Here is a 22,565-nt window from a genome sequence, read left to right as displayed (position 1 = left end):
ATCAATCTAATTTTTTGGTTCCAATCCTTTTACACACTTGTAGACATTTCTTGATAGTCCCATGTTAGTACTAATGATCTCTTTTGTAATTTTCACTTTTCCATTCTCCAGCCATAAGTATTCTCCATGCATTCTACTAAGTAAAGTTTTAATCCATTCTCCATCAAGACTTTTGGGTAGATGAACATTATCTGTCAGTCCAAATTCACGATCATTTTGTGGTTCCTTCATCTTAAATAGTTCTTCATACTTATTCAATTTCTTCATTTTTAAATTTAACCTTCTTACTTTGAAGATATCCACTTACATCCTTTGTTAATAATACTCCATCATGTATCCTTGATAGTTCTTCTATTCAAACTATATCTTTGCATATTAGTGAGCACATGGTATATTTAGGCTCTTCTTCACAAATTTGTATCAACATATTTATACCTTTCATATTGTTAAGGTTCAACTTCAACTTCTTGACTAGATTCTATGTTGGTATGTAATGCACTTTAACTCTTTTGATTTTACAAACTTGCTCTTTCAAAGATAAAATTTTGAGAAATTTTTTTTTTATATTTACAACATACATTTCCAATAGATATTATACCAACAATATTAAGTTCCAACTATCAGTAACTAATTTTCCAGTTACCGATAGCACAAAATATTTTGTTTTGTTTTTGTCAATTATTGACCTATTCCTACAAGCATCTTTACTTTCAGGACCTTATAAATAAGCAATCATAGTTCTGTGTGACAATTATTCACTTACCTAGTTAGTTTGCAAATGAAGTTTTCATGTAATCTGACAAGGGTTCCTCAAAATTAGTAGCTTCATCTCCTTTCCTTATCCATATTCTATGCATTTCTCTTTTTACTTCCTCTGTGTCTATAGTTTTCTTTTCTTTTCTAGCTTGATCATTTCCAACACTATGCTAATACTAGCACTTGTAGGTAGAGTGTCCATATCTTGAATAAAAGTAACATGTAATATTAAGTGATCTCCATGGGTATGTTAATCCTTATCTATATTCTAAAGTTATATATCCCTGTCCTCCACATTGATAAAAACTCACAATTTTAGTTTCGTAGTCCTCTAGATAGTGCATAATTTTCATGGTTTTTGGTGATCTTATTTTATGTGTATATGGCTTGTGACTATACTCATTTCATTTGTAACAATAACCATTAAACTTACTCTCAATTGTCTATTTATTTATTACTCTTCTAAATTCTTGAGCTTTATGACCATATATGTTGCAATTATAGTAATAACCATTGAATTGCATTCTTTTTGTACTAGTTTCCTATTTATATCGACAAATATCTTTCATATGATTATATTCTCCACAATAATAAAAGTTTTGATGGTTTTCCATTCTTCCTATGTCTTATTCTTTTGTCATTGATTGTCCAAATTTGATGTTTCACCTTTCTTTATTGAATTATTTCCAATAAGATTCTTATCAATATCAATCAGCTGCTCCTTTTGCTTTACCAACTATCTATCCAATTACAACATGATCTCTTCAACTTTGGTAAGTATAAAATTCACCTCCTTTTCAACTTTTAGTTCATTGCTCAAGTTATTATTTTCTTTCTTTAATTTCTAGTTTTCATCTTCAAGATTATGAATTCTTTCACTAATTTTGTTGATTAAATCATCTTGTGCATGATTATAATTTTGTTATCTTTCTATGACTAAGTTATTTCCAATCTTTATCTCTAGGGAATCTTGATATCTTGTTTCAATTTTACAATTTTCACTTTCAATAGTTCCCACTTTATCTAATAGCTCAGATAATCTGAATGCCTGACTCTCTTGTTCTCTTTTCATTAGATTGGACCTTTCTTTCAATTATTTGTGTTGGTGTAAATATGTATTTACTATTTTCACTTAATTTTACTTGGGTTAATGCATTATTTTATTATTTTATTTTGTGAGACACTTAGGAGTTTGAGCACCTTTTTGAGTTGTCATGTTGACAACATAGGAGTATGCAACTCTATTTTAGCACATGGTGTCTACAACATTGATTTGCATGTCACACCCTTGTAGGCTTATCCTCTCATTACCACACTTACTTTCATGCTTAATGGAGGATAACCCATATCTGGTGGACACATGCCTGGTTGTATGAATTATCATGATGTTGATTATGAGGCATTCTAGATTTATCTTAGAGGCCTTTATATATAGGAAATCCTAGTGTACTTTCACATTGCATAATGAATGAATATATCATCATTCTGATGATACTCTCTCTTTCTAGTGTACAATTGTGCTTGCATTTGAGTTCTTAGTTCCTGGGTGAATTTTTCCCTTAAGAAAATTCTTACATGGTATTAGAGCTTGGAGATTTTCTCATCATATAGCTGTTCAAGACCATTGTTGCTTCAACACCTTAGCCTAAATCTAGAGTACTACAAAAATTAGGAGCATCTAGAGCTAGATTTGACCTTGCCATTGCATTTAGAACACTAATTTGGTGAAGATTGACTATAAACTCAGCTACCTTGGCCCAAATTCGAGCATGAGGCAATTCTTTTTTGCAAATCAAAACTCGAAGGCCCCAATTTATAGTTCATCTATGATCTTTTTTTGTAGATTTATTTGACTTATTCAGATCTGCATTTTTTTCTCTATATTTCCATCATAATTTCATCAAAATTCTCAAAAAAATTTTGCCCTTCAGGCACCCAACAAAGAAATTTTTTTAGTAGAATCAGGTAGTGACACCCCAGCTCTACTATTTGGTGGCATATTTTATTTGGCATAGGGTATATTTCACATACACCATGGTCATATTGCACACAACACATACAATAGACATTGCTAAAAATTTGACGGTGCTCCCCACTGGCACAACCACATAGTCACTGGCAACCACTTCCACAACCGATGGCTTGCCTTTGTTTTAGCTACCATGACATTTTCTATATACATTACATTGGCCACATTCCCATATCAAATGTGGGACTAAAGTCCCCTCGCTGACCACCATAAAGTTTCCTCTGACACTTGGCAAAAATACATCTCTGGTGATGAAAGTCAGCTCGCCGACAATTCAAAAATCTGGCCTGTAGTAAGGTTCACAACTAGTATCAAGAATATTCTAGTGTCAGTGCAAGAATCTTCCTGCCCATGTAGTGGAGAGTCTTCTCGCCCAGACACATGGAGGTCTCATAGTTGTACCATGCAGTTCTTTGATATTTACTTATGCCCATGACCATTTTTTGCCACACAGACATAGCAGGACAACCACATGGACTAACAACCAAGCCACATGTATGTTGCCTAGTCTACAGTAAGGAAAGATATGTTACCTACCAACTCTACTAATATGTTAGCTCTCTTGTATGTCATATGACCACTGCCACATCACATCCGTATTGTACAGACGTTGAGTCACCTTGCCCTTTTTGTTGACATCAGCAGAATATTGTGTTAAAATTGACAATTGTTTGACCATTAAAACTAGACATTTTACAACTATAGTGATGGCCATTTAACCATCAAATTTAAGCTTGCAGATTTTCTTTGAGACCCCTCTTCAGATTGCTTTTTGATTTGGCAACCTAACTTTGCAAGCCCATAACTCGAACATCTGGACTCCGATTCAAGTGTAATTTTTTTGAAATTGGGTAAAATTTCCTAAATTTTCTAGTGGTGGTTTTTTTTTCTAGTTTGGTCCAAGGATTTTGCAAAAATTGCATTTTTTGGTGATTGTACCTACATAATCTTGCATTTTGCAACTTCAAACACTTCATACAGGCACATTTGGTCACTTTTTCAGGTTCTATATTTTTTGAAAGTGCATATTTTTTTGTTTACTTTCCAAATCTATAGTCAAATTATAGGTTGTGTGGACAAAATTCTCACTTTTAGAACTAGGGCTTTTTCTGCATTGTAAATCTTTGATTACTTTTTAGAATATTTGTACATCTAAGCTACAGTACTAAGTGATAGATTTGGGCCTCAAAAGGTAGTTGTAAAAGAAAAATTAGAAAGTCCACTTTGTTCATTTTGACAAGTGGCCCATTGTACATGCACTACTTATAAAGTGCCAAAAGCATCTTTTTTTGGGGGGGTCTTTTGATTGACTAAAAAGAGGGGGGGGGGGGAGGGGGTGTACTATGTTTTTGTGTCTCTTTTTTGTGCTCTTTTCATTTCTACATCATGTGTTTTAAATGCCCTCCTCTAACTTCATGCAACTATTCTACATGGAAAGATATTGCATGGAGTAGATTAATGGAAAAAGGATATAGTCTTTATGTTGATGGTACAATTACCAAACCTACTAATGTTAAATAACTCATTGAATAGAAAAGACAAGATCAATAGGCTTTAGGAGCTATTAGGAGTTGTTTTCATACAAATCTCTTCTCTCACATTGCTAGTTGCACATAATCCAAAGTAGCTTGGGATAAACTTAAATCATTGTATGGCAAGGTGGATGAAAAAAAGGGATTTCAGATTGAGGATGATCTACTTCTCTTGGATCCAAAGAAATTTAACACAATTTAGAATTACACCAACAAAGAAAATGAGTATAGGGAACTTCTTAAATATTGTGGAAATCCTATGAAGGATGAAAAGTTGATTCATCACATCCTAAAGAGGCTACTTTCAGAGTATGCTTCCTTTGTTTCAAGTTTTAATACTCACAAGTTGACTATGGGATCTGCTTACCAGAAGCCTACATTTGATACATTCATAGAGATGTTGATTGTTGAACAATCTCACTTGATGCATTTAGGACTTCTCAAGTCATCAAAGACCAAAGCCTTGGTGGCTAGTGATGAGCACCAATCAAGTCAAGAAGGGAAAAGCAACAAGAAGAAGAAGTAGTGGAAGCAAAAATCACAATCTAAGACACAAAAATCCTCCTTACAATAAGGTATCCTTCTTCCAACAAGAAGGGAAGTAATGAAAATAAGGACAAACTCTTATGTGCATATTGCAAAAAGCCAAATCATGACGAGCATCATTACAAAACTAAAAGAATCGATGAGTTAGAAAATCTACTTAGGAAGAACAAGATTCAAGTGCTAGGTACTTCCAAGGATTCATCTCCAACCTCTTCAAAGGGTAAAGGTCAAGCACTTATGGAAAAAACAAGTTCTTCTTTGGAATAGATACTTGACTCAGGTGCCTCATACCATATGGGTTCTTCAAAGGGAGACTTTTCTTCATTAAAATAGTTAAAGGTACCACACATCTTCATGGGAGATGATACTAAGATGGAAATTTAAGGGAAATGACATCTAGAAATAGAAAATGGGGAATTCAAAAATGTTCTCTACATTCCAAACCTTATCTCCAGTCTCCTATGAGTTTACCAAATCACTCACCTTGGAGATGGTCATAAAGTTGAGTTCCTTCTAGATTCAATGATAGTGTGCAATCTTAAAGATGATTCGTTGGTTGCAGTGGGGAAAGTTAATCATGACAATAGGCTTTATTTCTTCTCCCACCTTGTGCCTAAGTCTCCTTCTCAAGCCTTGTTGACTCACTCTACTTCACAATCTACATTATGGCATGAGTGGTTTGGTCACCTTAACTTCTACTATCTTTAGCAAATTTTCTCAAAACACATGGTCAAAAGTCTACCTAACATCAACTTTTCTAAGGGAGAGTGTTCATCATGTTCTGTGGATATGCATCTCAAGGAGAAATATGATAAAGGGAAGTCTTCTCAAGCACCAGTTGTTCTTCAATTAGTTCACATGGTTTTAGCAGGATCCTTTGTAGTGACTTTAGTCAGCCAAGGCCACTACATCCTCACATTTGTTGATGAATTTTCAAGATTCACTTGGGTCTACTTCCTTCATCATAAGAATGAAGTGGTTCATAAGTTTCAAGCCTTCAAGAATCATGGTGAACACAAGTCAAGGAAATCCATCAAGGTACTATGACTGGATAATTAGAATAGATATGTGGATAGAAGACTTAAGGACTTTTGCAGACTTGAGGGGATTGATCTTCAGAATCCACTAGCATTCAGTCCGTACAAGACAAATGTTTCAGCACTAAGGGTTAGGACTCTCAAAACCATGGCAAGTTTGCATGATAAAAACCAAGTCTCTTGATCCAACACTAGAAGTTGAAGCTATTAGTAGTGCTACTCACATACTTAACAAGTCTCCTCATAATCCCTTAGATGGGAAGACTCCTTTTGAGGCATGGTGTGGTAGAAAACCAATTGTGAGTCACTTTAGAGTTTTTGGTTGTCTAGTATGGACAAACATATCTTCCAGGGATTGCAAGGCACTAGCACCTAGGCCTTGTACTTTCATCAGATATGAAGACAATGTAAAGGCTTATAGACTTATGGATCCTGAGACAAATGAGATTTTTGTGGAGAAGGAAATTCACTTCAAGGAAAGTTCACCTAGCTTATCCTCTAATCCTCTCCACACATCATGCACAGTGGAAACTGATAGTGACACTAGTGATAGTGCTTCAATAGATTCAGGCACATGGGGTTCTATTGACAGTTGTAGTGAGAGGTCACATCATAAGTCCATTCCACATGCTTATATTGCCATAGTGAAAGTTCCATCACAACATGGTACATCTCATCTTCTAGCTCTAGCTTTAGTTGACTTGGGAGACAACCTTGAGGACTTACATCTTCTCTTTGATGAAGGTGATCCTTCTATAGTTGTTGCAAGGGCTCACTCTAACCCTCATGTCCATTCTCTACATGATCATTCTTCACAATTTGGTGTGATTGTGGATACTTATGTACAAAAATTGGAGGAGGTCTCTTTGTTAGTTGAGGAGATGGTTCATTGGAATAGGTTCAACAGACATCCTTTCGAAATTTGCATTCATTCTTTTCATTACAATTGGAAGGGGCAAATATCAACATCAACACAAGGATACTTGAGCAGGTTTTAGGGCCACCATACATCTTCAAGATTTTACGTATGCCTTTTTTTCTTCCTAAGGGGAGGAATGTCATTCAACACTCTTGGATGAGCTTCTTCATTGGAGCAGCCTTCACTAACAGGCATTCTTCATTGGGGGGGGACTACCTTGTTTCTCTTCCTCTTCTTTCTTATGTGGAGACTTTTTCCTCTTATGAGTTTTAGTTCTTCTCATTCTTCACTTATGTATATACTGGATGTATGTTGTAATGGGGGGGTCTTGATTACTTTATCCATCCATGCATCCCTAGTTATCTCTCTTTTTTGGGGAAGGTTTTTCCCACAAGGTTTTCCCTCTTTCTCTGCTTTATGAGAGATTGCATTTTCATTATGTACATGGGTACCTAACATGGCCTAGTAGCTGAGATCCATCATGCACTTCATCCTAGTTTTCGTAAGCTTAAGGGCATTCCCCTAAGTTTCCCTGAAGGGGGGGTGTTGGTGTAAATACGTATTTACTATTTACACTTAAGTTTACTTATGTTAATGTATTATTTTATTATTATGCATTATTTTATTTTGTGAGACACTTAGGAGTTTTTGCACCTTTTTGAGTTGTCATGTTGACAACATAGGAGTATGTAACTCTGTTTTAGCACATGGTGTCTACAACACTGATTTGCATGTCACACCCTTGTAGGCTTATCCTCTCATCATCGCACTTATTTCTGTGCTTAATGAAGGATAACCCATATCTAGTGGGTATGTGTCTGGTTGTATGACTTATCATGATGTTGATTACAAGGCATTCTAGATGTATCTTAGAGGCCTTTATATAGGCACTCCTAGTGTACTTTCACATTGCATATTGAATGAATATATCATCATTCTGATCATACTCTCTCTTTTTGGTCTATAGTTGTGCTCATGTTTGAGTTCTTAGTTCCTATGTGAATTTTTCCCCTTAGGAAAATTCTTACAATTTGTTCTTTTCGAGTAGTTCATCATTATTTTCCAATAATTCCTTTATTGCAACATCAATTTTATTAGAGTTGACTCTTCCTTCTAATAGTTTATCCAAGTCATCTAGACTCATCTGTAGTTTCTCAATGAGTTCCTTTTTTTTTCATAAATGAGGCTCTTAGTTTTTATTTTAATTCAAAAATCTATTCATTTGCATCCTATAGGGCTTCTTCTAATTCTTTTAGAGATTTGTAGCTAGCCATAGTCCCAAAGTTACTCAAGTTGTTAAACTTCCTTCTGATAACCACAAGCTCTGATACCAATTGTCGGTAGTTAAAGTAATGAGAGTGGGGTGGGGGTGGGGTGAATCAATATTTTAAACAATTCACTTTTAAACACTTACTTTTCCTTATACGATAGTCAATCTAAATATTCACTCAATAGTGTCCCTTTTATCTTCTAAGTAAACTGATAATTAATGTAATTTCAATGATAAAATGAAACAAACATTCAAACCATAATCTTGAAACACATAACACACTACTTTTTAGTATTGCACAAAACTCTTGGTTAGAGGGAAAAACTATAGTTGGGTTGATACCCACAACTCATCATTGTAGTAATAAGGTGCTTAGTTAAAAGCTTACAATATGTAATCTTTTGAATGACTACACTCTACTAAAATTGTCTAATACCCTACCAAGAGTATGAACAATCATATTAAAGGCTACTTTGTTAAGATATTTAATTCCACTCTTACAATGTTCATCAATTTAAGGGATGTACAAATTATTTTAAAATAAGAATTGTTGAGTCTTGTTATAAACCACATTGTAAAAGGATTTTACCATCTTGTTACTTAAATTGTTTGTTAAAAATAACAAGAAATTGACCTATATTTTCCTTTTTTTTGCTTGATAGATTTTTTTCTTTTGATACTAACTAATCACCTCTTGATAGATTACTACTCTTGTCATTTCACTAATAGCTTCTCATTATGTCTCTTGCTTTGATAGCTTGTTACCACTATTCTACTTTTGATAGCTCCCCTATTCTCTTTTTCACACACCTTGTTTTCTTTTGCTTATACACTCTTTTCCACTTCCTAACCTAATTAGGGTTTCTAAATTCTTCTTCAAACTTTCTTTGACCCTTCTCTTCCTTGTGATGCCAATAGACCTTGATTTCTTAAATAAGATAAGCTTTTTAGTAACCCCAATAACATATTAGTCTTTGATAGTAAAATAGCATAGTAGAATATAGTTTTGGCCAACAATGACAACATCATGAAAATCATGCCAACATAGTTCTAGGATTACGTCAAGGTAACAACCTCTTCCTATTCAAATTTATAGCTACTAAAGACTTCACATTTGTTCTCTTTGGCTCATGGACTTATGAGAAGCACAATTTAGACTTGGATAAATGGTGTCTTAGTTTGATCCAATAATGGAACTTTGTTGTCTTGGTCTAGTTTGGGTAAGGTTGCCTAGTCTTCCTCTTGAATTTTGGGTTGATTTTTTTTAGGTGGATAGTAAACTTGATTGGCCACTACCTTTTAGTATATAATGTTTCTCTGTAAACTCTAGGCTATTATATGTTATATTTTGTGGCAATTTTTCTATGAACAATCTCTTCCCTAATTTTGTCACACTCAACAAAAAATGGGGGAAAAGGCCTAAGCAATTATTTTTGATAAATTTGGTTCATTTTGGAAAAGTTGTTCTAAATTTGGTCATGTAATGATAGATTGTAAAGTCTCTTAGCAAAAGGAAATGGAGAAAGTGGAATCATATGGGACTATCAAGGAGAATTTCTTGGATGGTGGGTCCTCTTCTATTCCTCTACTCCAAACATTTATCTTGATAGATGAGGAAGTAAGATCCAAGAAAAAGAGAACAAGGTGGTTGGTCCTAGGGTGGTTGGAAATTCAAAGGAATATAATAATATACTAGGTCCATACCCTTTTTTCGAGGGCTTGAATGATCTATTGAATACTCTAAAATATATACCACAACCTATATCGACTAATGTAGGGTTTATGCTGGAGGAGGGAGAAATCCTAAGGATTGACCTTCTGATCCCTTCTAATAAGCCTCATGCTAAATTTATTAATAATGTTGAGCATTATGACCTTGAATTGAATAAATTTCTCTAGGGTGATTACTCCTACCCTTCCACAACCAAGTATGGGGTTACATCTATTGTGCCTTTAATAACCATGATTTGGATACTAGTGGAGGTGACTAAGGAGATGGTTAAATTTCCTAAGAATCATTCATCCCCCTCTTCCCCAATATGTAGTGATGCTAGTGAATGATGTATTCAAAAATGAAAATAAGAGGTAGTAAGAAGATTAATTTTGGTAATGAAGTCAAGCTAGGTAGACATTGAAGAAGTATAAGAATAAAGGTGATGGCTAGGGAAATTGTAAGTGTGGGACAACTGACTCTAGATAATTTTCATGGAGGTAAAAATAATGTTCCTATCCTAGAAAATGAGAGGGTTAAGAAACCCTTAAATAAATTATATGTGTAATTAGACTATCTTTAATATGAATGTTGATGCATTGTTAATCATGGAGGTGAAAATGTCATCTTCTTATTTTTCTAATGTTACTAGTAAGCTTTGGTCTAGTGTTAATTTTGTTTATATTGAAGAAGATAGTTCTTTTAGGGTTGTGGCTAATTTTTGGAATCCTGGGGTTATTATGAGTAGCATTATTCTAGTAGCATGAAATTATATTGCCACATCCCATGTCTATATAACAAAAAACAATATTGTCACTCCTTTACTTACCTTTGAAAAGTTGGAAGGAGTAATAGATTTCAATGACATCATGTGTGAATTGGGTGAATTTTTTAATACCAATTATCTTTAGGACTTGGAGCTCTAAGGAAGCCATTTACTTGGTCTAATAATGGAAAGGGTTAGGACCTTATTTAGGTCAAGTTGGATAGACTATTAGTTTTTGTTGACTAGAAGCATCTATTTTCACCTACTTTCCCTTCCCTTCCTTGTACTGTGTTTGATCATCCACCCATCCTTTTTAACTAGTTAGATGGTTAGTGTAGTGTTCTTAGGCCTTCTCAATATGAAATCATGTGTCTCTCCAACCCTAATTTCAAAAACTATGTGCATGTGTGGTGAAGAATTGTTGTTGAAGTTGCAACAATGTACAAATTGTTTAAAAGACTCAAGAATATTAGAAAATAGTCTATTTTTTGGAGAAAGATTTTGTTGGAGATATTTTCAAAATAAATATAATATTGAGAAGAGTATTAAGTAAGTACAATAGGCTATGGATAATGATGATGAATCTATCAAGAGACATAGAGAGGAAGGAGAATAAAGAGGTAAATGGAGGGAGATTATATCTAGGGATGAAATATATTGGAAGCAAAGATCAAGGATCCAATAGCTTTTAGAGGAGGATATGAACACTTATTTCTTTCATAGATTAGCCTTATTACATAAAAACAAGAATTATATCACTTCCTTGATGGATAATAATAAAAATCATCCAAAGAATTAGGAGATTAGGATTAGGTGGGATACTCATTTTTTGTGGACCTTATGATAGGTCAAATAGATTAACTAACACTAATATTAGGGACAAGCTTATTAACTCCCTTCCCAAAGCTCTTGGTGAAGGGGATAATGATGGTACTAATGGTATTGTTACTAAGTAGCAGGTTTGGAAGGTAGTGTTTTACAAGAAAACCAACAAAGTTCCTAGTCTAGATGGTTTTCCACCGACCTTCTTCCAACACTTTTGGGACCTCATAAAATTGGATTTTGTTAGAACTACCAAGGACTTCTTAAAAACAAGTAAACTCCTAAGGAAGCTAAATAACACATATATTATGTTTGTTGCCAAATTTCTTGAACCTATTTTTTTCTTAATTTTGGGCCTATTAGTCTCTACAACATGACTTATAAAGTTTTTTCCAAGGTCCTAGTTAAAAAAATTGAGTTGTATCTAAATAATATCACTGGGACTCCTCAAAATGGATTTTTCATAGGAACAGTTATGAAATTGGACATTGAGAAGGCATATGAGAAATTTGAATGGTATTTTCTCTACAAGGTTCTATATAGAATTGGATTCAATAATAAAGACATTATAATGACTAGGATGGTAGTGAATATGTGAACTACTCAATCCTTATTAATGGAACTCCATGTGGATTATTTAAAATTTAGGCATGGATTGAGACAGGGTGATCCTTTGTCCTCTTACCTATTCATAATGGTGGCAAAGGTTTTGGGGAGATCTTTCTCTCATCTTGTTAGTTTTAGATTAATTAAAGGGATTAGAGAAACCACCTCCCTACCTTCTAAGGTTATCTAACAATTTTTAGACTACACCTTCATCTTTGGTTTTTGTTCTATGTTGGAAGCTAGGAATTAGAGCTAGAAATGTGTTGGATGATTATGCTTCCACTTTTTTCTAAAAAATTAATTATTATAAGATTAAAATATATTCTTTCAATACTAACTCTAATTTATAATGAATAATTACTATTGTGATTGTGTGTCAATTGATGGTATACTAGATACTTACCTAGGTCTCCTCCATATGATAAAGGAATCCTCTATCCAATTCTAGAACACTATCCTTGAGAGGATGCAAAATAAATTAGTTATATGGAAGGGGAAAGTTCAAAGTAATGTGGGTAAACTCTAGCTATTGTTTGCATATTTTCAAGGAGTCTCTATGTACTTCCTCTTCTTATCCAAAATATATCGTAGTATGGTAGAAAACCTTGAGAGAATTTAAAGAAATCACCTTTGGACTAGTATTGAGGAAAATAATAGTATTAGCTTGGTTAATGGGGACATGTGGAAACCTAAGGACAAGGGAGGTCTAAAAATTAGAAGAATCATTGATCTAAATGGACTCTCATCACCAAAATGAGATGGTGTCTTTCTATAAATTATATTGGTTGGGGAGATATTATAAAAGTGAAATATCTTAATAAAACACCTTTTGTCTATTTCTTAAGTGACACTAACTATGGAAGGAGATTATAACTAGGGAGAGAATATATTGGAAGAAAAGATCAAGGATCTAATAGCTTTTAGAGAAGGATATGAACACTTATTTCATTCATAGATGATCCTTATAACATAAAAAGAGGAATTATATCACTTCCTTGATGGATGATGATAAAAATCATTTAAACAATCATGAGGAGATTAGGATTAGGTGGAATACTCATTTTTGTGGAGGCTTAAGATAGGCCAAATAGATTAATTGACACTAATATTAGGGACAAAATTATTAAATCCCTTCCCAGAGTTCTTGGTGAAGGGGATAATGATGTTACTATTGGCATTGTCACTAAGGAGGTGGTTAGGAAGGTGGTCTTTTACAAGAAAACTAATAAGTTTCCTAGTCTAGATGGTTTTCCACTAGCCTTCTTCCAACATTTTTGGACCTCATAAAACTAGATTTGGTTAGAGCTACTAAGCACTTCATAAAAATAAGTAAACTCCTAAGGAAGCTAAATAATACATATATTATGTTTGTTCCCAAAGTTCTTGAACCTAATTTTTTCCTTAATTTTAGGCCTATTAGTCTTTGGAACATGGCTTATAAAGTATTTTCCAAGGTCCTACTTAACAAAATTGAGTCATATCTAGATAGTATCTTTGGGACTCAAAATGGATTTGTTACATGAATGGTTATGAAACTGGACATTTAAAAGGCATATGGGAAAGTTGAATGGTATTTTCTCTACAAGGCCATATATAGAATTGGAATCAATAATAATGATCAAGATGATAGTGAAATTTGTAAACTTCTCAATCCTTGTTAATGGAGCACCATGGGGATTCTTTAAAGTTGAGCATAGATTGAGATAGGGTGATCCCTTGTCCCCCTACCTTTTCATAATGGCGGCAGAGGTGTTGGGGAGGTCTTACGCTCGTATTACTAGTTTAGGCTTAATTAAAGGGGTTAGACAAGTCACCTCCTTGCCTCCTAAGGTTATCCAACAATTTTTATATGACACCTTCTTCTTTGGTTTCTCTTCTATGGTGGAAGCTAGGAATCAGAGCTAGAAATTTATTGGATGATTATGCTTCAACTTCTAGCTAATAGATTAATTATGATAATAATAATTTTTTTTAAATAGTAACCCTAATTTACAATGAAGAGTTATTTTCATAATTTGGTGTCAATTTGATGGTATACCACATACTTACCTGGGTCTTTCATATATGGTTAGGAATCCTCTACCTAATTTTGGAACATTATCCTTGAGAGAACGGTGAATAAATTAACTAGATGGAAGGGGAAAGTTCTAAGCAGTGTGGGTAAAGTCAAACTATTGTCTACATATTTTACAAGGATTCCCTATTTACTTCCTCTCCTTATTCAAAATATATCATAGTATGGCAGGAAACCTTGAGAGAATTTAGAGAAATTTCATTTGGACTAGTATTAAGGAAATGAATAATATTAGCTTGGTTAATGAGGACATGGTGTGCAAGCCAATGAAGGTCTAGAAATTAAAAGAACCACTAACCTAGATAGAGCTCTCATTACCAAAATGATATGGTTTCATTCTATGAATTCTATTGGTTGGGGAGATATTATGCAAGTGAAATATATTTCTTTTGAAAAAAGGGAGTAAAAATTTATTCAATCAAAGTTATAGTACAGAGTAATGGCCCAAGGCCTACACCAACACTACATATTCTTGTCTCCTAATAATAGCTGCTCAATGATCCCATGATAACCAAAAGGTAACTCATCCCTACCACTAATATCCCAACCATCCACATTCTCTAGCGATATGACAAAAAGAAACAAAGTCTAAGGAACTACAAATAAGTAGAGTTTGTTTAACCAAAGAGGATAATTGCTATTTAACATCCTCTAAACTTTGTTTATTCAACATGTGCACAAAAATATAAGAATTAGACTCATAGATGATAATCTTCAAACCTAAAGAGCATCCTCTCTCAGCTACAATCTTAATAGCAAGAACCTCCATTAGATTATCAGAGTGTTGACCTTTGTAAATAGAGAAGATAAAAACTGTACCACCATCATTGCCTCTACCATACCCCCAATACCAACATGACTAGGGTTCCCACAAGAAGAACTATCTATATTAATCTTCAAGGTACCAACTAGGAAAGGAGTCCACCTCCCATCCTAGAAAACCCATTTCTTGACATGGCAAGGTCTTTTTCCAAGGGTGCATCCAGGTTCAAATTCCTCAAAATGGCACGATCACCAGGATCAATACTTTCAAACATATCACACTTAGAAAAAATAGTCTCTTGAAGCCTACTAAGAATCATTTGCCATAATTGAAAACTTCCTAATATGGAGTCATAAAAATTTTTTTGGTTCCTCTCCAGCCAAAGGTTCTAGAGAATGAGAGTTGGCTCGACCGTCTAAGCCACCTACAAGAAAGAAGTCTTCACTAGAGGTCTGTTCGAACTCTCCCAAAAGTCAATTAGAGAAGTACCATGAATAAAACCATGTTTCCAAGCCTCCCACCATCTATGTCATATCTCTCTCAAAAAAGGGCAAAGAAAAAACAAGTGAGAGGTTCCTTATTGTTCAAATAGAGGAAGCAAATAGAAGGTCCCTAAAAACCTTGTTTGTGAAGATTCTCCCAAGCGAGGCATTTTTTCTGAGCCAACAACCATAAGAAAAAATTACATTTGGGCCAAGAAAAGTTAATCCAAACCTTCTTCCACTAGTGCACCTTAGCTAGACCATGAAGGTTCCTGTCAAGTATAGGATAACCTTGAGCGATAGTAAATTTTCCATTTGGGCTAGGACTCCAAGCTAAAGTATTCCACTCATTAAGGGAGCTACAAAACCTACTTTCCAAAGCTTTAGTGAGAACACCCCAATCCTCATCAGAGCCACCCACATGCCACTCTTGAGGGTCCTTCTAATAAGTCACCTCCACCTAACACATACACTTAACAATCTTAAAATGCTCCACCTTAAACCATCCAAGATTAGTAAAAGTATGGAAAAGAGGTTGAAGCTTGGGGAAGCTAGAAATAATGGGAGGGTGGTCATCCCAAGAGTCTTGCCAAAATAGAGCATCAGAGCCTTTGTTAAAAATCTAGAAGAGACCCTCCTTAATAAGTTGAGCTCCCTTCTTAAGACTATCTCAAATACTAGAACCTTTACCTACTAGAGTAAAACATGGTAGATCAAGGCTATCAGCACCAAGAAAATACTCATGGGCAAGAATCCTAGCCCAATCTTCATATTAGTTGTTGCACCACTACCAGTATAGCTTGGCAGCTAAAGCCATGACAATAAGAACCATTGACCTAAGACCAAGTCCCTTGACATGCTTTGGCCTACACATAGTCCCCCACTTAATAAGGCTCCACTTCAAGGATTGAAGGTTTCTAGACCAAAGAAATTGTAGAGATAAAAAATCAAAATCCTTCACAACTTTGGAAGGGGGAAACCTAAACATAACACCTATAAATGGGGATAGACTGCACCACAATCTTTAGGAGAACTAATCTCTCAGTAGAAGATAACAATCTATAATTCCAATGACTAACCTTACTCTAGAATTTATCCAAAATCCCCTTCCAATAGTCTCTACACTGAGAACGCAAGACCAGAGGAACCCCAAGATATATCAAAGGAAGGTATCCAATTTGAAATCTAAGAATCCTTACAATCATGCTCTAAATAAGCCAATGAGTGTTAAAGAAATAAATGGAAGACTTATCATCATTAATGCACTAACCTGATATCCAAAGCTCACCTAAAATTCATTGCCTCACTAATTCTAGCCATGCCCAGTAACCTAATGTCATCCACAAACTAAAGATGAGAGTAGGAAGGAAGATTATTATTCTAGCTCCAATCTTGGATAAGACCTTGCCTCACCTAAGATTTTATAAATTTTCCAAGACCCTCTATCATGATAATGAATAAATAGGGAGATAAATAATCCCCTTTCCTAAGTCCTCAAGAAGCACCAAACAATTCTAAAGGTTCCCCATTAATGAGAACTAAGAAGGAGGATGAGGTCACACAGCTTAAAAACCCAATTCACCCACTCCTCATCAAACCAAAAGCCAAATTATTTTTTTTAAAGAAATCCTAGCTCACTCAATCATAAGCTTTAGTCATGTTGAGTTTAATGAACATAACTTTCTTGATAGATGCAACCATAGAGTGAATAGCCTCTATTGCTATCAAAACCCCATCTAAAATCTGTCTTCCTTCAACAAAACCCCCTTATTTAGTAAAGATAAAAGAACCAAGGAGTGGTTTGAGTCTCTCAATGATCAATTTGGTGATGATCTTATAGACAACATTACATAATTCTATAGGCCTAAATTGATCCAACCGATTAGCCCCTTTCTTCTTAGGTATGAAAGCCAAGAATGTAGAATTCAAAGACTTCAACATCTATTTGTTTCTATGAGATTCTTGAACTACTTCTAGGAGATTAAACTTTATTATTTCCTAGAATTCTTGGAAAAATTCAATTGGGAAATCGATCTGGGCTAGGGGCATTACCTTTTTTCATATTAAACACAACTTTCTCTAATTTAGGTACCAATATAGGATTTAAGAGGGCCCCATTCATCTCAAGAGGGACTAGGTGGGGACTATAGTCCAAGATGGCATGATCCTTAGTCCTAATAGGAATATCCTCTCTAGTAAAAAGATTAGAAAAATAATTGACATCTTCCCTAGAAATTTCTCCACAAGAAGAGATCCAATATCCATCAGTTGAGACAAGAGAGGAGATAGAATTACTCTATCTCCAACCTTAATTGAGTTATGGAAGAAAGTAGTGTTCCTATCACCCTCCTACAGCCAATTAACTTAAGATCTTTGCTTCCAAAAAATCTCCTCCTAAAGCTCCCATTCTTCTAGTCCCTTAAGAGCTGAGGACTTAGCTTTACTCAAATCAAAGGTCAACCCTTAGTCATAGATCTGATAGGTAATATTATCCAACTTGGTCTAAGTAGCTAACTTCTAAGCATGTAGATTCCAAAAATGCTATTTATTCCATCTCTTAAGCCTATACTTTACATGTTGAATAAACTTACTAAAAGTAAACATGGTTGTTCCATGGGCAGGCATCCCCTCATACCACCAATCTCCCATAAGGTCTCATAGAGACAAGTCTCTTAACCACATCAACTAAAATTTGAAAGAGGAATTTTTCATGAATCTATATGAGGTAATGGAGAGCCTAATAGGCTAGTGGTTAGAGTTCCTCTAGTCAAGAATTTTAGAATTGGTGATCCACCTATTGCTTATCTAGTAGTAGAAAACCAAAAAAAATTGTCAAGACTTTTTGAGATAGCCTCACAACCACATCTTCGATTATTCCATGTAAAGACACCATTGGTTGGATTCACATCAATAAGATTCAAGGAGGAATTCATATCTTTGAGAATTTTTGAAGATGGGTCCAACCTAGCTAGCCCTCTTCATTTATCCTCTAGAGTAGTAACAACATCAAAATATCCATCCATAATCCATGGGAGAAATTGTTCTAGGGATCAGATGAATCTAATATGAGCCCATAAATGGGATTTAAATATTGGATAAAAGACACATTTCTCTAGTCTCAAAACTAGAGACAACCAAAGAAATGGAGGACTAACTAGAAATGCACCATAAGGGGGAAACTTTCCTTGGGTTCTAGAAGTGAGCCACTACATCCCCCTCTCCCCCCCTACAATGAACTATTCAAGGCCCCCAACCCCTACCAAGAGCCCTGGGGCTAGATATGTCAAGCACAATTAGCCAATCTATCCATTGTAAACTTAGTTTCCTAAATAAAGACCACATCAGGAGACTGAGACTCAATTAATCTACAAACAACCTTTTGTCTATGGATTCTATTCAACCCCCTTACATTCCATGACAACACAATCATTTATGGGGGTGGGAAAAATGATAATCAATCTGTTTCATAGACCTAGACTCAACCAAATTTTCACCCATTATCTTCACCTTCCCCTGATCAGTTTTCCTCCTACTCTTTAACAATTTATCAAAAGGCCCCTTTTTGAAGGATTTCTATTGTATGCCTAAGATAGAAGGAGCCTTATTACACTTTATAGAAACTAAGGTCCTCTTAGGCACAAGGGGTCTAGGAGCCACCAAGACTAGGACATTCAAACCCTGTGACCCTTGAAGGTCTCCAATATCTTGAACAAGGGGAGGAAAATCAATATCTAGCTATGCAACCTATTAGTCTCTTGGAGATATAATCTAATCCTCCTTTTGCATATATTCAACTTGAATCTCATGCTGACCTTTGGCCCTAGAAGAGAGCCCAATAGGAGTACCTTTCTCTTGGACCTTGCAATGTAAATGCCCATATTCATGGAAAATTCTACATCTAAATAGAAGGGTCCTGTAATCTAGCTATTGGATCTAGGAAGATGATCCCATGAAAATCTCTATGAAATCTAGCAATGGATTACTTAAATCAAGTTCTATAAAAATACAGGTAAAAGAAATTACCTTATGATCCTGAGTCTATGTAGCTAAATCCATAGGTTTTCTAAGAAGCAAAGAGATTGAGTGAAGAATATGTTCCATCCAAAATTCCAAAGGAAGCCTTAGCAAGTGAACCCACACTAAAACTCACAAGGGGATTTCCTCTATAGATTTGAAGCCCATGTGCCAAGGCTTGATGACCTAGTTAAAGAAATAAAGGCCTCCTTCAAATTCCTTATTCTTGTGTATCATGCTTGAAAAGATAACCATAAAATAGTTATTAGCTACTAATAAAATCTCCATATCTCCTTCTAGATTCCACACTCATCATACCTAGGATTCCAACATAAGAAAAGAAAGCTGATGCAAATAAGAGCATGATTGCTCTAGTATTTGACATCCTCTGAAACTTTCTCAGGTTGAATAACCAAAATTGGCCAATCCTTGGATCTCTGTAAACATCTATTAATTTTCTTAATTGAAACATCCCCTTTGGAGAGGAATCACCTTTCCCTGATTGGGATTTACCATGTAGCTCCTTATCATTGGCATGCAACAAAGAAGATGGCTCAACCATCTCCATATGTCTAACAAAAAGTTGAGAAGAGGCTATACCTTTGTCCCCCATTCAGCAATGAACTAGGACTCAACAAGAAAGAGGGAAGGAGGGGGTAGGAGCCTCACAAACATAGACCACCATAGGCCCTCCACCATGGATGCACCAAAGGCAATGATCAATTTGAAGAAATCCACCCACGAGATGGAAAAAGGCCAGGCCACCCATTTGAATAGTGCACATCCAAGCCAATGAAACAAAGGTCCCTACGAGCAGCAGAGAAGCTCACCCAAGAGCTCAAAATTATCATCATAGGTCAAGCTAGGGCACACAAGCCCTAGTGTAGATCAAACATTTGCTCACCATTTTTCAAAAGTTCCAATTTGTAAGTGAAATATCTTAATACAACTCCTTTTATCTATTTCTTAAGTGACACTGACTAGACCTTGGGGAGAGTCTTAGGTGGATGGTGGATAGGAAATATAATATGATTATAGGAGGATGATTGGCTTGGGGGAGAGCCATTAATGATGAGAAAATTATGTCACCTCATGAATAGCTTGAGAATACATTTTGGCAAGATGGTTAGTGACTACTTTTCCGTAGAGAGGAAGTAAAAAAATCTCTTGGATGGAGTTATTATGCTTGGCTACATGGAACAACTTAGTGTTGAACTGTAGAATTTCTCAAAGGATAGAATTATGTAATTCCCCAAGGAGGAAAATTTTGTGTGGGGTAAAAAATACTTCTAGAAAATTCATAGTCAAATTGATGGTTCTTATCTTTTTCAAGAATGATACCAATCCCTAGTGGTCAAAGAATGCTTGGAATTTGTAGTTAATCCCTAAAATAAACTTCTTTTGGTTGTACACTCTACATGGTAAGATACTAACTATTGATAATCTTAGAAAAAGAGGGTTCTAGATTCCAAATAGATGCTACCTATGCAAATTCAAGGAAAGGGATATTAACCACATTTTTCTCTGTTGCCCATTTTCTAGGGAAGTGTTGGTGTTTTTACTCTAGAATTTTTTTTTTATCTCATGGGTTTTTATGAATGATTTCCAACAATTTATCCTTGACCAAAACTACCCCTTTATCCAACCCCTTACCAAATTACTTTGGAAAATGAATTTTCCCCTTATTTATTGGGGAATTTAGAAAGAGAGAAACAATTAGGTCTTTAAGGAGGAAGAACATGTTAGCCCTCATTTTCAATAAGCCTTTTATCCAAATTGTTCTGTTAAATTGTTCTAAACCATTGTTCAGTTTGGATTATTATAGGTTTTCATCCCTTGGAAAAACCATTATTTTGAAATTTATTATCTATACCAGGTAATTAGGGTTTCTCTGAGATTTTCATGAAAATCTTTTACCCTAAGCAAACCCTTGATTTTTAGGCCCATGTTCTTTAATTTTAAAATTTCAACTACCCCTAAGAATGGCATTTTATGATTACATCTTTTATTTTTGATAAGGGCTCATGGCTTTTAAATCTATGACCATGCAACTATAGTTAGTCGTAGGGTCAAGGTTCCTTATCAAACTATAACAACAAATGGAATGACCCAGTGAAGAAAGTTTTCCCCTTTAATTGCTAAGTCATAGTAGATTGGTGGTTAAGTTTTTCCTTGACTACAACAAAGTGAAGTAGTTGAGATAGATTTGATCTTGTAGTTACCTTCGTAATATGTTACATAAATTTTTGGCTATAACTATATGATGATGCCTAAGAGCTTGTGAATGTTCTTCAATCATAGGATCACTAGAGTTATATTGAGACCATTGGTTAAGGTTGCAAAGGTGTGAAATGGCACCATATGGAATGAACCTAGTGATGTGGCATAAAAGTAATTTTTGATTGGTCAAGGATACTAGAGTGGATAGCAAAATAAAATATTTTAGGACCATTAGATTAAAGATAATCAAGGCTTGCCACTTTATCATTATAAGAATTTGGAGGTATTTTAATCATAGTAATATAATGATAGTATGACACATGTTGATGGCCCACTTTCAAAAGGATTTTTTTTTTTGCATGGTTGTGAGGTAAGCTAAAGAATTGATTTTTTTAACCATGACTAGGAAAAAGGGTTAAAGAGATGTTAAATCATGTAGTCACAATGTTAGCTAACCAATAAAGGAAGTAAGTCGCAGCCCGATGATCATTGTTATGAAGATACATATAATGATTTTTCACCCAATCATACCATAAAAAAGGATAAGAGTTGTTAAGTTAGTGACCTGATGAGGATGTTTAGAAAGGCTTGATCACTTGGTTGCATAGTAGTAAATATAGAGGGAAATTTGATGTCGACCATATGATGTAGTTGAATTCAAAGCTAAATGTGATGATCGCTCAGCTGTAGGGTTTAAAACATGTAATTGTGTGTGAGGTGATGGCTTCATAAATCAAAGGTGATTATGAGGTTGCTAATGTTGAGTACAAATGTAAAAATGAGGTAGCAACCATGTGATTGAAATTAAGTAAAGGGTTAGAACCCGTGATCGCTTGGTTGCATGATTAGTTGCCAAAAAAAAAAGGGTAGTCTACAAAGTGAAAGAAATAAGTAAAAATGTTGTGGTCGCTAGGTCATGAGGAAGAAATGTTAAGTGAGAAATGACTCTTAAAGGCCTCATTATGACTTTAAAGGTTATGTCCTGTCAAAAGTGTATAAAAGAATTAAAAGGCCTACT

The sequence above is a fragment of the Cupressus sempervirens genome, chromosome 7 (genome assembly GCF_028749045.1).
Source record: "Cupressus sempervirens isolate cs-2001-9-10 chromosome 7, ASM2874904v1, whole genome shotgun sequence".
In the NCBI taxonomy this organism is placed as follows: Eukaryota; Viridiplantae; Streptophyta; class Pinopsida; order Cupressales; family Cupressaceae; genus Cupressus; species Cupressus sempervirens.
The sequence above is the reverse complement of the archived record's forward strand: the minus strand, read 5'-3'. Positions refer to the sequence as shown.